Below are 15,592 nucleotides of genomic sequence, written 5' to 3'. Positions count from 1 at the left end.
AGGTATCCGGTATAGAGGGTCATGTGACCTCTTGCATTAACTGCCACTGTGAACTTAAAGCGGAGTTCCACCCAAAAGTGGAACTTCTTCTTTGAGTGGTCCTGACCCCCTTACATGCCACATTTGGGGGGGGGAATGGGCAGTGGTAGCTGGTGCCCCATGGGCCGGGGGGGGTGTCAGACGGACCACACCGCTACGCCAGCCATACCCCCCCCCCCCCCGGATCACATCAGCCTGCACACCCGTCACCGGCTCAGTCACCCCTCACCATGGACATGTGGACAGCTAGCACCAGCGATTGCGGCAGCTTCCCCCTCAATCTTCTGTGTCTCCTCCCTCCTTCTCCTTGGCCAATGGCATGGCTTCTCCTTTCGGCCAATCGGGAAACGGGTCTCAGGACCGGCTTCCTGATTGGCCAGGAGGAGGATCTGTGTGACAATAGCGAATATTCATTCGCTATTGTTACAAAACTGGGTGAGCTCAGGGCGCAGTGCTCTGCGTCCCAAACCAACCCTTTTTTGATGCCTATTAGAGCCTTGTTCCCCCCACCACCACCCCACAAGTAGACCTGACGATGGCAACTTGAGGGAATTGAGAAGTGTAATTCTTCCTGATCTACTATAAAGAAGTTGTGTGTAGAGCACTGAAGTGAGCATTGCATTGAAGATAGGCCAGTCAGTTATTCAATTGAAGAGACAAGAACTCACTGCTCAAGGTGGTGTAATTGCCTGATGACTCACACCGGTGCATGCCCCGGCTCGCCTCCGTGAAAACTTGATAAAGGAAAAGGAATTGGCAGCACTCCAGGTTGAGTCAAAATCCAGATTTATTGACTGGACATCCAAATATGACAATCGTAACAAGGTAGACGCGTTTCACACACTGACTGTGTGCTTAATTAAAAGATTAAGCACACAGTCAGTGTGTGAAACGCGTCTACCTTGTCACGATTGTCATATTTGGATGTCCAGTCAATAAATCTGGATTTTGACTCAACCTGGAGTGCTGCCAATTCCTTTTTCTTTATCAGTCAGTTATTCAACTGGTAGGGCGACTAGCCAGCCAAAGGTAAGGGGAAAGTTGTCCTGTGTCCCCCCCTACCCCATAAGTAGACCTGATGATGCCAGGGACAACTTAAGGGATTGGAGAAGTGGAATTGTTCCTGGTCCACTATAACAGAGGTTGTATGCAGGGGACGGAGGTAAGAGAACAGACGTCTTCCATCCCACAAGTAGGCCTGGTAATGCCAGTGAGTTCTACAACTTGTGGAGATATAGACGTGACTTGTAAAGTAAGGCAGGAAAAGAGAACAAAAATAGTAAGTCCCGTAATACTGTGGTCGCATGATAGGAGGACATGCATATATATAGACCTGTGGAGGTTCAAATTGTCATAGATAGTCGGAACAATGAGTAATGTTGTAGATCTTACCAAAGATTTTTGTTTGTAGCAGGATCATTTCTTAGGAACCCTTTCTTGAAAATCTGAATCATACCAATAGATTGCAATTCAGCTTTTAGTTAGGCTATAATATTAGGGTGAATTTTACATGGCTGAAATGTTTCCAGCTTCGTAATTAACCTTTCATTTGCCATTGACCAAAAGGTTTAAATCTCTCTCCTAATCTTGAGAATGAATGTGCATCCATACTGAATGACCAAGAGAGTAAAACGCCTGATGTATAATTTAAAAACCTTCCCATTAAAGGGACATTAGAGGAGCTTTTGTTTTGTTTTTGACATGTGCTTCCATTTTTCTGGAGAATTGTCCATATTATGGGCCCTAATTGTTTACTGCTGCTATTGCTCAGGTCAAGTTGATGTTTCTGAAGCATTTACCAGAAATTTAGGGCACATGTGGGAAATAAAGGGAAAGCATAATGGTTCTTAGTCGATTTTATTTAAGTTGTTTTTTTATGATGATTATACATATTTAAAACTGAACTTGAGGAAGATTTAAAAGACAGTCCCTGTAACCATCAATATACCCTAAATGTATATTTCTTAAGCAAGCAGTTCTTAAGCAAGTATCTAAATTTGACTTGGTATCAGCCTCTCGCGGTCCCTGTGCAAAAGAGTTTGGACCAACCTTTCTTAACCTTTTTATATCTTAGAGGAACCCTTGAAATTATTTTTGGGTCTTGGGCAATCCCTGCTAAAACCAATTTTTTGGGAGTCAGTGGGGAGAATGCCCCTTTCCCGTGATGGTCAGAATGCAACCCTTAGAGATAGGGTCATCGTTAGTGTCATGCCATTGATTCTAACAAGTGGTGTGGGTGCTGGAACTACTCAGGCACCATCAAATGTGAGGTCAATTAGCCACAGCTAAAGAAACCTCTAGAAACCTTTGGAGGAACCCTAGGGTTTCATGGACTCTTGGTTGAGAATAACTTACTTAGACAACCCTGTGCTCAATCGACTGGAAAGTAGGGCAAGGGAGACATTAGGGGTCTAACAGACCCATGATGTCTACATAAAGAGAACTGTCACCTGCCCGTGTTTGTTAGCCCCCTGGTAATAGTAATAACATTAATTTAAATTTTCTTTTAAAATAATGTTAAGTTATAAAACATAAAAAAAAAAATGCACAAGCAACCCACTGCCAGATGGTTAACTCTAAACTGATATTGACAATTTTAGGTACTGCGGTTTTTTGCCATTTCATGGGTGCATGCAATTTTAAGGCCCTCCTACACATAAAAGTTCCCCCATCACATCCAAAACCACCTATTTATCAGAGGCCCCCCTCCCATCACCATAGAGTTCCCCCCCATCACATCAGATGGCCCCCTATGACATCAGAGCCCCCCCATTACATCAGAACCCCTTCTATACATTAGAGCACCTATCACTTTAGAGTACCCCCCTGACATAGTGCCATCCTCACATTAGAGTCTCTCCAATAAGTCACCAGAGTCCTCCGTCACCAGAGAGACCCCCATTTTGGATCACAGAGTCTTCTCATCCATCCAGGGTAAACTGGGTCTCATGCTTACGGCACCCCGGTGGGGACCCAAGTGACATCCCAGGGTGCCACAGCACCCTGGTTGAGAAACACTGTTTTAGCCAACTTGATGTCATATCTACATTAACTTCTGTCAATCATCCTGAACATGGACACTACATATTTCGATATTTTATAGCAGCCCCTTCATTTAAGTCAATATACAGATATTAATTTAGAATGGATTAAAAGTTCTCAACTGTATGCTAGTTTGAAGGTTTTTTCTAACATAGCCGGATAAATTCAGTCTGTCACATTCTAGAAGTCAAGCCATCCAGCAAGGTGAGCCTTCCTTTAGCAGGCAGCTCTACTGTGGCTTACAGAACACAGGGTAGGGATTTTGTGGATCCTGTGCGGTATTTGGGCACTGGAAGCTGTTACAAGTCCCCTGACAATCTTCCTTCTTCTAACTTGGCTGCGTTCCTGACCAGGCCTACCTCTATGTTTGATGTCTAAATCGCACGCCTGTGGTGCACAGACAAAGGTTCCTTCTTGAAACCAGTCCGCACTTTAACTGTGCCAAAACTCTTCCTTTAAAGGCCCATGCATTCTGACGTATTTTAGGTGTATGAGCTTATAGCATACAATACGTCTGAATTTGGGGTGCCCGAGAGCCCCAGTTGGTGCGTAATTTCGCCCATAGGAACAAATGATAAAATATGCTGTATACTGGTACAGTATATGCTTGTAAATACTGGTACAGGAAAAATTACACATATACAGTATCTCACAAAAGTAAGTACACCCCTCACATTTTTGTAAATATTTGATTATATCTTTTCATGTGGCAACACGGAAGAAATGACACTTTGCTACAATGTAAAGTAGTGAGTGCACAGCTTGTATAACAGTGTACATTTGCTGTCCACTCAAAATGACTCAACACACAGCCATTAATGTCTAAACCGCTGGCAACAAAAGTGAGTACACCCCTAAGTGAAAATGTTCAAATTGGGCCCAAAGTGTCAATATTTTGTGTGGCCACCATTACTTCCCTAACCCTCTTGGGCATGGAGTTCACCAGAGCTTCACAGGTTGCCACTGGATTCTTCTCCCACTCCTCCATGATGACATCACGGAGCTGGTGGATGTTAGAGACCTTGCGCTCTTCCACCTTCCATTTGAGGATGCCCCACAGATGCTCAATAGGGTTTAGGTGTGGAGACATGCTTGGCGAATCCATCACCTTTATCCTCAGCTTCTTTAGCAAGGCCAGAGTTGTATAAAGTACTTGAAACCCATACTTGAGTAAAAGTACAAGTGCTTGATCAAAAAGTGACTTGAGTAGAAGTATTAAAGTATTCAACATTTTTTGTACTTAAGTATTGCAAGTAGTTTTTTTTTACATTTTGCTACAAGTACTGTGTTAAGTAGTTATTGAAGAAAGAAGTCAAAAGTACACATGACATTATACACATGTTTTGAGCTTCATGAAACCTGCCATCTACTGTTCTGGCAGTGGTAATTTTTAAAATAGTAACGAGTAACTATGCAGCACAAAAAAAAATATCGGAGTAGAAGTATTGAAATCATCGAAAAAATGTAGTGAAGTAAAAGTGGAAGTAGGAGAAAAAAATTCTACTCTAGGAAAGTACAGATACCGCCTTTCGGTACTTAAGTACAGTAGTGAAGTAGTTCTACTTAGTTACTATACATCTCTGAGCAAGGCGGTGGTTGTCTTGGAGGTGTGTTTGGGGTCGTTATCATGTTGGAATACTACCCTGCGGCTCAGTCTCTGAAGGGAGGGGATCATGTTCTGCTTCAGTATGTCATTCATTTTATGTCATTCATGGTTCCCTCAATAAACTGTAGCTCCCCAGTGCCAGGCCATGACACTCTCACCACCATGATTGACTGTAGGCAAGACACACTTGTCTTTGTACTCCTCACCTGATTGCCGCCACACACACATGACACCATCTGAACCAAATAATAATTTATCTTGGTCTCATTAGACCACAGGACATGGTTCCATTAATCCATATCCTTTGTCTGCTTGTCTTCAGCAAACTGTTTGCGGGCTTTCTTGTACATCATCTTTAGAAGAGGTTTCCTTCTGGGACAACAGCCATGCAGACCAATTTGATGCAGTGTGCGGCGTATGGTCTGAGCACTGACAGGCTGACCCCCCACCCCTTTAACCTCTGCAGCAATGCTGGCAGCACTCATACGTCTATTTCCCAAAGACAACCTCTGGATATGACGCTGAGCACATGGACTCAACTTCTTTGGTCGACCATGGCGAGGCCTGTTCTGAGTGGAACCTGTCCTGTTTAACCGCTGTATGGTCTTGGCCACCGTGCTGCAGGTCAGCTTCAGGGTCTTGGCAATCTTCTTATAGCCTAGGCCATCTTTATGTAGAGCAACAATAATTTTTTTCAGATCCTCAGGAAATTCTTTGCCATGAGGTGCCATATTCAACTTCCAGTGACCAGTATGAGTGAGAGCGCTAACACCAAATTTAACACACCTGCTCCCCATTTACACCTGAGACCTTGTAACACTAATAAGTCACATGACCCGGGGAGGGGAAATGGCTAATTGGGCCCAATTTTGACATTTCCACTTAGGGGTGTACTCACTTTTGTTGCCAGCGGTTTAGACATTAATGGCTGTGTGTTGAGTTATTTTGAGGGGACAGCAAATTTACACTGTTATACCAGCTGTACACTCACTACTTTACATTGTTGCAAAGTGTAATTTCTTCAGTGTTTTCACATGAAAAGATATAATAAAATATGAGATACTGTATGTGCAGGACAAAAAGTGATGAGAAGTCCAACTGTAAAGCAGTAGTAAGCTGCGGCATTAAAAGAAAAAAAATACCCTGCAAAACAATGGCATAATGTTCTAACATGCATCACATACTAGGACATTATAAAATATTTACCTTAGAATGAAGCCCTCCAACAGTGCACTGTCAGGGCTTCTATCTTCATTCAGGATTCACAGGCTCTGACTGTATGAGTGGCCAGGGCATATGTCTCAGTACAGGTCATTCACAGGGGCGAATCTGGGGGGGAATGGGGAAATTGCCCCCCCCTGACAAAATAGTGAGTCGGCCAGCAGGCGGGTAGGCAAACTGGCAGGTGATATCACTGAGCGGGCGGACAGGCAGGTGAGCGGGTAAGCAGGCCAGTGAGCGGGCGGACAGGCAGGTGAGTGGGCAGGCAGGCCTTTGAGCGGGCAGGCGAGCGAGCGGCAGGCGAGCGAGCGAGCAAGCAGATAAATGACATTCTCTCTCACCGCCCTCACACTGGGACACAGCCACTGGCAAGTGACAATCCACTCTAGGTGGTAAGTGATGTGGCAAGGGGCAAGCTACATCTGGTGGCAGGAGACATGGCAAGTGACAAGCTGCATCTGGTGGCAGGCGATGTGGCAAGTAACAACCTGCATCTGGTGGCAGGCGACGTGGCAAGTGACAAGCTACATCTGGTGGCAGGCGACGTTGCAAGTGACAAGCTACATCTGGTGGCAGGCGACGTGGCAAGTAACAACCTGCATCTGGTGGCAGGCGACGTGGCAAGTGACAAGCTACATCTGGTGGCAGGCGATGTGGCAAGTGACAAGCTGCATCTGGTGGCAGGCGACGTGGCAAGTGACAAGCTACATCTGGTGGCAGGCGACGTGGCAAGTAACAACCTGCATCTGGTGGCAGGCGACGTGGCAAGTGACAATCCCCATCTGGTGGCAGGTGACGTGGTAAGTGAAATCCACATCTGGTGGCAAGTGAGGTGGCAAGTGACAAGCTGCATCTGCTGGCAGGTGACCTGGCAAGTGACAAGCTGCATCTGTTGGCAGGTGACCTGGCAAGTGACAAGCTGCATCTGTTGGCAGGTGACCTGGCAAGTGACAAGCCGCATCTGGTGGCAGGTGATGTTGCATGCGACAAGCTGCATCTGGTGGCAGGTGACTTGGCAAGTGACACGCTTAGGGCTCCCACTGATTCTGCGTTATGGTGAGTTGAACTATTTCATTTTATATTTCAATGTAATAATAAAAATAATGCACTTCAATCATCCTGACACCAAATCAACCATGGTGCTGTGATGATTGAAGCACCAACACCAGCCATGGCCCCGACAAATTGCCCACGAAAAAACTCAGTGCATCTCCCGAGACTAGACTCTGGATCCGCCCCTGGACCTTCAGAACTCATGTGCTAGTGATGTCACTGGCTGCATCCAGTGTGAATATCTCCTAAACACCACAAGTTTAGGAGATATTCACTGTACCTACAGGTAAGCCTTATGCTGGCCATACACTATACGAAAAATCAGACCAAATTCTATTCGAACGTTGGGCCGATTTTCTGATAGTTAGTGGATGACGAACGATAATTGGTTTCACATTTTTAGCCCCAAAAATGTAATTAAAAATTATGAAATATTTTTATTAAATGAACAAAATTTGTAAGGTTATTGTTCGAAGGCTCCAAAGCCAAAACGCGTCAGCATATAGCCTGTACCTGTGTATCCATGTAACAAATAAAGTACTTTTATTTAGGAGCATCTGAGTTGCCAGCCTTCATTGTTAGTAATACCTAAAATACACATACAGATCACACACTATACAAAGGTGTGAGTAACACCTCTAGTAAACACATTATATAAATACTTTAATTGGTGCAGTGGAAGGACTAGACACTTTATGTAAGATGTGCTGAAAGGGACCAAGACGCCCTCCACGGAGTTAGTGAATAGCACAGTAGACCCTTCTTAACCACTTGCCGACCGCCGCACGACTATATGCTGCGGCGGTCAGTCACTCCTGGGCAAAGTGACGTACCGGTACGTCACTTGCCCACGAGCCTGTAGGGGGCGAGCGCGCACCGCCGGAGGCGCGCTCCAGCTCGTTCCCTGACATCCCCGCACGTGTGACTGGCAGCTCCCATGTCCGCCTGCCACTCGCGATCTCATGCAGGAGAGGGAGAAAGGCAGACGGCTGATGTAAACAAAGCCGCCTGTCATTCTCCCTGGTGTAACTGCAGAGATCATACGATCCTGCTATGTAGCATCGCATGTCTCTGTGGTTACATCACAAGCCACGCCCTCCCACAGTTAGAATCCCGCCCCTATTGATACACTTAACCCCTTGATCACTAATAAAGTTAACCCCTTCCCTGCCAGTGTAATTTTTACAGTAGCAGTGCATATTTATAGCACTGATTATTGTAGTAATGTCACTGGTACTCCCAAAAGTGTCAAAAATGTCAGTTAGGGGTCCGATCTGTCCGCCGCAATGTCGCAGTCCCGCAAAAAAATCGCAGATCTCCGCCATTACTAGTTAAAAAAAAAAACAATAAAAATGACATAATTCTTTCCCATAGTTAGTAAACGCAATAACTTTTGCGCAAACCAATCAAAATACGCTTATTTTGATTTTTTTTACCAAGTATATGTAGCAGAAAACAAATTGGCCTAAAATGTTAAAAAATTTTGATTTTTACATTTTTTTTTGAGAATTTCATATAAAAAAATGTGAAAAATATTGTTATTTTTTCAAAATTGTCGCTCTTTTTTTGTTTATAGCGCAAAAAGTAAAAATCGCACAGGTGATCAAATACCACCAAAAGAAAGCTCTGTTTGTGGTAAAAAAAGGACATCAATTTCATTTGGGTACAGTGTCGCACGACCGCGCAATTGTCCGTTACAATCACGCAGTGCCGAATCGCAAAATAGGGCATGGTCTTTGAGCAGCCAAATCCTCCGGGGCTTAAGTGGTTAAACCAGAATGTATTGGTTTATCTCAATTGACCATCACAGACCAAAAAAATATTCCTCATTTTAGGATCATTATTCCTCATTTGAAGATAGTGAGTGGAGCCATGCAAACCATTCCTATATGTCCCTGTGGCCAAATGTACATCCAATACACATACAGTCTAATATTATGGATCCATTTATTCCAAACTGCTTGCAGTTTCGGCCCCTTTCACGTTTGTGCGACTTGTAATGCAATTTGGGACAGCAAAATTGTATGACAAGTCGTTCTCCATTATTTCCAATGAGTACCAATCATATCTGTGCGACTTGAAGTCGCACCGACTTCAGAGTAGTCAATGCACTACTTTGGCACGATTTTGATTCGTTTTGAGGTCCAAAGACACTCAAGCAGTAGTGTATTTAGGTTTTGTGCTGCCCTAGGCCTGACTAAACTTGGGCACCCCTAATTTGAATATGACCCACCCCTTCCTGTAAAGGCCACACCCTTTCCTGTTTATGACCCGCCCTATCATCTGTAAACCACAGACCATAACCACAGTCTAAGTGCCCATCAGTGCAGCCTCATCAGTTCCCATAAGTTCAGCCTCATCAGTGCCCATCAGTGCAGCCTCATTACTGCCCATCAGTGCGGCTTCATCAGTGCAGCATATTAGTGCAGCCTCATCAGTGGCCATCAGGGGGCAGCTTTTTTGCTGTCCCCCTGCAAAGTGCCGCCCTAGGCCTGGGCCTTGTCGGCCTAGGCCAAGATACAGCACTGCACTCAAGCCCAGTCAAACGCGCTTCAAAATCATGGCAACAAAGTCGCAGCAAGTGTGAAAGGGGCCTTCAGGCTAGTTGGCCATCATCAGTGCAGTGTATGGAGACCAAGGCTTCTATACCGTACAGCTTACACTGCCCACACACTAGTAGATTTTCAAACAAACGTTCGCATGAATATTCGTCCAAACATTTATAAAAAAATTCTCAGTACATTCGATGACTTGATGAGTCCTGTTTGAAAGTACTTCATCACTGAAATGAAAATCATTTCCCAAACGAAAAGCACATACGCTGTTAAATGTATTCGTTCGACAAAGCTTTTTCTATTCTACTCTTTAGAATTTTTTCATCACAATGGTGGGAAACAAACGTTGATTTGACCCAATGATGATTGGAAAACTGAACAAATGTTATTAGTATGAGAAAGCTTGAATGAAATGCTGCTAGTATATGGTTATTCCAACAAAATAACAGGAACAGAGAAAGGATTAATTTACTCTTACGGTTGAGCCACATTTTTACCAACCCTCAACTGCTCCCCCTTTGCTGGATGACTGCAATAGGAATTATACCCCCTGCTGCACTCGACAGGCACTACAGCCTGCCCAATTAGATCCATTAAAGCGAATGGGCAGTGCTGCAACTGTGCACAACGCATACAGTTGTGGCGCGGTAGTTTAGCATTTAGGGGGTGTAAATACAATGCCTACTCACCGCCTGTCAAATGCTCTCTATATATTTATTACAGTATATATATTTTCTATCCTGATATAGCCTGAAACTGTTGCAGATGGAACATTTTGTATGTTTTTTTTTTTTTTTTTAAGAAACATTAAGTGCAGCAATTTTTTATATACTATATATATCTCTATATATCTACATATCTATATCTATATATCTATATACTGTATATATATAGATATATATATATATATATATATATATATATATATTTATATATGTGTATATATATATATATATATATATAATCTATCTATCTATCTATCTATCTATCTATCTATCTATCTATCTATCTATCTATCTATCTATCTATCTATCTATCTATCTATCTATCTATCTATATATATATTATCTCACACAAGAGAGTACACCCCTCAAATTTTTGTAAATATTTTATTCTATCTTTTCATGTGACAACACTGAAGAAATTAAACTTTGCCACAATGTAAAGTAGTGAGTGTACAGCTTGTATAAGCCCCCGTTCACACTGGGGCGACTTGTGAGGCGACCTGGTCGCCTCACAGGTCGCCGCAGGTCGCCTCCCATAGGGAAGCTGCGGACCCGTTCTGATAGGAGCGACACAAGTCGCTCCGACTCAGAAAAAGGGTCCGGAGCTTCTTTGGGGCGACCAGGAGGCGACCGCCATAGACTTCAATGTTACGAAGTCCGTGGCGGCCGCTCCGAGGTAGTTCCTTCCTCCGAGGTAGTTCCTTCCTCCCCAGCAAAAATTGTCAGGGGGCAGTGGGCCGCATTGCCTGAGGTTCTGGGCCGCATGCGGCCCTCGGGCCGCAGGTTGGATATGCCTGCTCTACATAAAGATGGCCTAGGCTGTAAGAAGATTGCCAAGACCCTGAAATTGAGCTGCAGCATGGTGGCCAAGACCATACAGAGGTTTAACAGGACAGGTTCCACTCAAAACACAACTCCAAGATGACCACTGCCTTGCTAAATAAGCTGAAGGTAAATGTGATGGACTGGCCAAGCATGTCTCCAGACCTAAACCCTATTGAGCATCTGTAGGGCATCCTCAAATGAAAGGTGGAGGAGCGCAAGGTCTCTAATATCCACTGTGATGTCGTCATGGAGGAATGGAAGAGGACTCCAGTGGCAACCTGTGAAGCTCTGGTGAACTCCCTGCCCAAGAGGGTTAAGGCACTGCTGGAAAATAATGGTGGCCACACAAAATATTGACACTTTGGGCCCAATTTGGACATTATCACTTAGGGGTGTACTCCCTTTTGTTGCCAGCAGTTTAGACATTAATGGCTGTTTGTTGAGCTATTTTGAGAGGACAGCAAATGTACACTGTTAGGGTCCTTTCACACGGAGCGGACCGTTTTTTGATCCGCTCCGGCACTTTTTTTTTTTTACGGACGCGGATGACACTTGTGTCATCCGGTCCGTATGTCTGTTTATCATCCCATCCCTTTGCGGATGATAAACGGAGATAATGTATGTCTATGGGGATTGCGGATGTCAGCGGATGACACCGCTGACATCCGTTTTTGCGTCCTTTCCGTTTTTTTAAACGGAAGAAAATAGGGTTCTCTTCCGTTCCAAAAAACGGAACTGATCGTAAAGGACACAAATCGGTTGTCAGCAGATGGTGATCCGCTGACATCCGTAATCCCATGGACATGCATTATGTCCGTTTTTCATCCGCAATCGGATGGGATGAAAAACGGACATACGGAATGCCCGTGTGAAAGGACCCTTATACAAGCTGTACACTCACTACTTTACATTGTAGCAAAGTGTCATTTCTTCAGTGTTGAAAAGAGATAAAAAAAATATTTACAAAAATGTGAGGGGTGTACTCACTTTTGGGAGATACTGTATATGTATATACAGTGGGTACGGAAAGTATTCAGACCCCCTTAAAATTGTCACTCTTTGTTATATTGCAGCCATTTGCTAAAATCATTTAAGTTCATTCTTCTTCCTCATGAATGTACACATAGCACCCCATACTGACAGAAAAACACAGAATTGTTGACATTGTTGCAGATTTATTAAAAAAGAAAAACTGAAATATCACATGGTCCTAAGTATTCAGACCCTTTGCTGTGACACTCATATATTTAACTCAGGTGCTTTCCATTTCTTCTGATCATCCTTGAGATGGTTCTACACCTTCATTTGAGTCCAGCTGTGTTTGATTATACTGATTGGACTTGATTAGGAAAGCCACACACCTGTCTATATAAGACCTTCCAGATCACAATGCATGTCAGAGCAAATGAGAATCATGAGGTCAAAGGAACTGCCTGAAGAGCTCAGAGACAGAATTGTGGCAAGGCACAGATCTAGACAAGGTTACAAAAAGATTTCTGCTGCACTTAAGGTTCCTAAGAGCACAGTGGCCTCCATAATCCTCAAATGGAAGACGTTTGGGACGACCAGAACCCTCCCTAGAGCTGGCCGTCCGGCCAAACTGAGCTATCGGGGGAGAAGAGCCTTGGTGAGAGAGGTAAAGAAGAACCCAAAGATCACTGTGGCTGAGCTCCAGAGATGCAGTCAGGAGATGGGAGAAAGTTGTAGAAAGTCAACCATCACTGCAGCCCTCCACCAGTAGGGGCTTTATGGCAGAGTGGCCCGACGGAAGCCTCTCCTCAGTGTAAGACACATGAAAGCCTGCATGGAGTTTGCTAAAAAACACCTGAAGGACTCCAAGATGGTGAGAAATAAGATTCTCTGGTCTGATGAGACCAAAATAGAACTTTTTGGCCTTAATTCTAAGCGGTATGTGTGGAGAAAACCAGGCACTGCTCATCACCTGTTCAATACAGTCCCAACAGTGAAGCATGGTGGTGGCAGCATCATGCTGTGGGGGTGTTTTTCAGCTGCAGGGACAGGACGACTGGTTGCAATCGAGGGAAAGATGAATGCGGCCAAGTACAGGGATATCCTGGACAAAAACCTTCTCCAGAGTGCTCTGGACCTCAGACTGGGCCGAAGGTTTACCTTCCAACAAGACAATGACCCTAAGCACACAGCTAAAATAACGAAGGAGTGGCTTCACAACAACTCCGTGACTGTTCTTGAATGGCCCAGCCAGAGCCCTGACTTAAACCCAATTGAGCATCTCTGGAGAGACCTAAAAATGGCTGTCCACCAACGTTTACCATCCAACCTGACAGAACTGGAGAGGATCTGCAAGGAGGAATGGCAGAGGATCCCCAAATCCAGGTGTGAAAGACTTGTTGCATCTTTCCCAAAAAGACTCCTGGCTGTATTAGATCAAAAGGGGGCTTCTACTAAATACTGAGCAAAGGGTCTGAATACTTAGGACCATGTGATATTTCAGTTTTTCTTTTTTAATAAATCTGCAACAATGACAACAATTCTGTGTTTTTCTGTCAGTATGGGGTGCTATGTATACATTCATGAGGAAGAAGAATGAACCTAAATGATTTTAGCAAATGGCTGCAATATAACAAAGAGTGAAAAATTTAAGGGGGTCTGAATACTTTCCGTACCCACTGTATATATATATATTATATATTTATTTTTTCACCTGTAATGCTATTTATAAACATTGATTTTAAGACCGCATTCACATTGATCCAACTTGGACCGCGATTTGTCAGCCTGACAAGTCGCGGTCTGTCACGCTCCCATTGTGTAGTACAGGAGCCGTTCTAATAGGAGCGACACAAGTCGCTCCGACTTAGAAAAAGGGTCCTGTACTACTTCGGGGCGACCTGGAGGCGACTTGCATAGACATTTATTTTATGAAATCCGTGCAAGTTGCGCGGAAGTCGCGCTGCACGCGACTTCACAGGTCGCCCCCTAAGTCGGAGCGACCTAGTGTGAACCGGCACTAAAACAGCAGAACACACAAATTAGTCTTTTTTCACCATCTTGTACATTGGTGCATTTGGAGCACACTTTCTGCCATTTATTCTAACATTGGCTTTTGTACCTTTTCTTGTAATACCAATAAAAACTAACAAAAAGAAAACAGCAGGGCACAACTGTTCAAATTAAATCCAACATATAGAGAAAATATTTTTTTTGTGTGTTACTGGTGGGCAGTATTAAAGGATCATTCCACCCAAATGTGATTTTTTAATTATAGGTGGAGCCCAATGGGCTAAGTCCGTCTCTAGTTCCTTTTATGCCTTGGAGGGGGTCTATTAATAAAACAGTGAATGTTGCTTTCACCAAACATTCTCTAGCGGAGAATAAATTACTGTCATGAAACACATGGACCTGGAAGAATGTTGGCTGAACGTCAGATTTAGTGCCCCCTAAATATGCCCGATCACACTGCAATAATTCCTGAGACTGTCGCTGTCCACCTTGGACTTTTTTGGTGTTCCTGGCCACCTTTTATGTGTTTCAGCTCTGCTTGTATCATTCTCCATAATACTGAACAAAAAAAATAATAATTCAGTCGGGGCAGTGGGAGCCCCTTATAATGGTCACAGCAGGCATGCCAACCCAAGAACTGAAGGGCAGAGGTCAACACAATTCCTGAGAGATATAGGAAACTGTCAGATGGTTTAACTCTCCGGCATCTACCAAATATCAAAAAATTAGTTTTGGGGTAGCTAACCTTTTAAGGAAATAATATGAATCCAAGGACAAATCTTTAAACCAAATATCGAAAGATTTGTTTTGGGGTAGCTGACCTTTTAGGGAAAAAATATGAATCCAAGGACAAGTCTTTAAACCAAATATCGAAAGATTAGTTTTGGGGTAGCTAACCTTTTGGGGAAAAAATATGAATCCAAGGACAAGTCTTTAAACCAAATATCGAAAGATTAGTTTTGGGGTAGCTAACCTTTTGGGGAAAAAATATGAATCCAAGGACAAGTCTTTAAACCAAATATCGAAAGATTAGTTTTGGGGTAGCTAACCTTTTGGGGGAAAAATATGAATCCAAGGACAAGTCTTTAATCCCAGGACTGTCCCTGGAAGTCATCAAGACTTGGTGCCATGTGTCGTACTTCCTTTAATGTAGACACTTCTATGGATACATTTTTGGACAACATACCGGAAACCCAGGACACAGGATATTCAAGTTACGTAAAATCTATAGAAAAACATACAGCATTGAAAGATAAAAAAGGGAAGAAGTAATGACTTACAGGAGGAGAAAGAGTGAGAGGGAAAGAGCTGAGAGTCTTCACTCCGAAAGGGAACATGACCCAAAGGAGAAGATTCCGCATCAGGAATTAGAAACGGAAAGAGAGGGAGCCGAGGGTGGGGAGTGGGAGGGGGGATCCGTTAATACACTTGGGGTGCCTTTTTTTTTTTTTTTTGGGAAAGGTATTTTTAGAAGGTTCCCTCGCTCTCACACGAGAGCCCTCATCCCAGGGCGCGGCTGGTGTTTGAAAGTCGCCGGGGCAGAG

General features: G+C 43.8%; 1 protein-coding gene across 1 annotated transcript in view; it reads right to left on the bottom strand.

The window, feature by feature from the left end:
* The window catches only part of ERF (ETS2 repressor factor), a 214,922-nt gene extending 199,563 nt beyond the window's left edge, over positions 1-15,359 (bottom strand). Inside the window, exon 1 of the mRNA XM_082273592.1 lies at positions 15,329-15,359. The gene's annotated coding sequence lies outside the window, so the exon portion shown is untranslated. The remainder of the gene's footprint in view (positions 1-15,328) is intronic.
* Positions 15,360-15,592: the final 233 nt, after the last annotated feature.

This window comes from Pelophylax lessonae (genome assembly GCF_965119305.1).
Source record: "Pelophylax lessonae genome assembly, chromosome: 12".
In the NCBI taxonomy this organism is placed as follows: Eukaryota; Metazoa; Chordata; class Amphibia; order Anura; family Ranidae; genus Pelophylax; species Pelophylax lessonae.
Note: the sequence above shows the minus strand (reverse complement) of the source record. Positions and strands in the feature narration are given on the sequence as shown.